Raw genomic sequence first — 2161 nt, forward strand, 5'->3', positions numbered from 1 at the left:
CCAGGTGCTGCCCCGCCCCCTGGGCGGGCCCAGCCGTGGCCACACCCACCGCGGGCCCAAACCTACAGAAATCCCTCAAGTCCGGGAGTTGGCTTCACCTCCTCCCCATTTCTTTTGGTAAAAAAGAAGGACCTGACTACCTCTTCTCTAATCTCACTGGGCTTTTAGCCTCAGGGGCGTTCATTGGGAACTCCTTCCTTTGGTGCTTCTTCAGGTCTGGGCAGGTCAGATCTGCTCAAAGTCCCTCCCCTCAACACCCACCAAGTCTGAAGTTCTTTCCCTCAGTCTGTCTAGACTTTTTCTAACACACCGTGCAAATTTTAATTTGCCCGCTGATTCTTCTCCCTGAAAGATCAGCTCTATTCTCTTAATACCTCAACACTCTTAAACACCCCAACTGCTCCCAGCAGCAAGTACTCAATACATTTTTTTTAGCTGAATGAATTAGTATTAGAATTAGTATTAGAGCTTTCACCAGCATAAACCATTCTCTCCAATAACCCCTGCTGAAAAGCAGAAGACAGCCCATGGCTTGCTATGTCTCATGCCTATAATCCTAATTAGGAAGATGAGATCTGAGGATCAAGGTTCAAAGTCAGCTGGAGAAGAAAAGCCTAGAAGATTCTATTGCCAATAATCAACAAACACCAGACAAGGCATGGCTTCAATGGTAGAGCATCAGCCATGATCAAGAAAGCTGAATGAAATCGGTTGGTGGGAAAGTCTATGAGACTCTTTAGACTCTAATCTTCAATTAACTATGATAAAGCTGGAAGTGGAGTTGTGGCTCAAGTGGTAGAGTAGTAGCCTTGAGCAGAAAATCTCAGGGACAGTGCTCAGGCTGAGTTCAAGTGGCAGGACTAGCACACACACACACAAGTTGAGAGCACAAGGCAATAAGTTCAAGCCCCAGTACCCGCACAAAAATAAAAACAGATGGGTATATAAAAGAAGCAGATGCTAACAGCCTTAGACAATCCAAGACAAGTAGAGACTGCAGTCCAGCAATGTGGTCATGCCAGGGCCCTGCTGGACACTGAGACAGGAATGACATATGGTCATATGGAACATAGTGGACCAATGAGCACAGGACAGATACCAGTTATTACTTACACATGAATGAATGAAAAGTTATACGCTTACTGCATATCACTTCAATTCATATTCAACCAATGTTTATTAAAAACCCAATATACATATAAAGAGCCTAGCATGCTAGACACTTCACATGGTTATCACATTTAATCCTCACAACCACCTTATGAAGGAGGCATCATCAGTGCAATGAACAAATGAAAAGCTAAGGCTCAGAGACAGTAAGTGGCTTATCCAGTACTCCCCAGTGCAAAAGCAAGGGTTTGAATTCAGGACTGTTAAATTCCAAGTCAGGAACTTTCCCCTTAGTATCACACTGCCTCTCTGCAGGGTAAAGGTAATCTCTGCCATACACAGCACCAGGTCCTGAGCTGTTGCCTCCTAGACTCAGGCTATAATTGACAGGTAAAGCCAGCCAGAAGGGAAGAGAGTAAGCGAGAATGTTAGAGGAGGTTTCCTTTCCTGGAGATTAGAGAAATGGGGAGTAGTGGGGATTCCAATCTAACTGAGGGCTTTCCTCTAATGCTGTCTTGGTGGCAAGAGTATACTATGCTAGATGGGCAGTTGCTCACACCTGTAATCCTAGCTACTCAAGAGGCTGAGACCTGAGAATGGAGGTTTGAAATCAGCTTGAACAGACAAACCAGCAAGTCTCTTCTCTCCAATTAATCAGCAAAAAGAAGTGAAGCTATGGTTCAAGTGGTACAAACACTAGCCTTGAGTGAAAAAGCTAAAGACAGAAGCAGGACTTTAGTTGAAGACACCACCCCCTCCCAAAAAAAAGTGAACTATGCTAAGAGAGACTACCACTACTCCACTACTCCAGAGGGAGATTCCCAGGAGCCTGCAAGTTCAAGCCAGATATGGAGAACCAGATAACTTTTTGTTTTGTTTTGGTGCCAGTCCTGGGGCTTGAACTCATAGGCCAGGGCACTGTCCTGAGGTTTTTTTGCTTAAGACTAACACTCTACCTCTTGGGCCACAACTCCCTTTCTGGCCTTTTTGGTGGTTAATTGGAGATAAGAGTCTCACAGACTCATGCTCTGGCTGGCTTTGAACCATAATC

The sequence above is a fragment of the Dipodomys ordii genome, unplaced genomic scaffold (assembly GCF_000151885.1).
Source record: "Dipodomys ordii isolate 6190 unplaced genomic scaffold, Dord_2.0 Scaffold31, whole genome shotgun sequence".
In the NCBI taxonomy this organism is placed as follows: Eukaryota; Metazoa; Chordata; class Mammalia; order Rodentia; family Heteromyidae; genus Dipodomys; species Dipodomys ordii.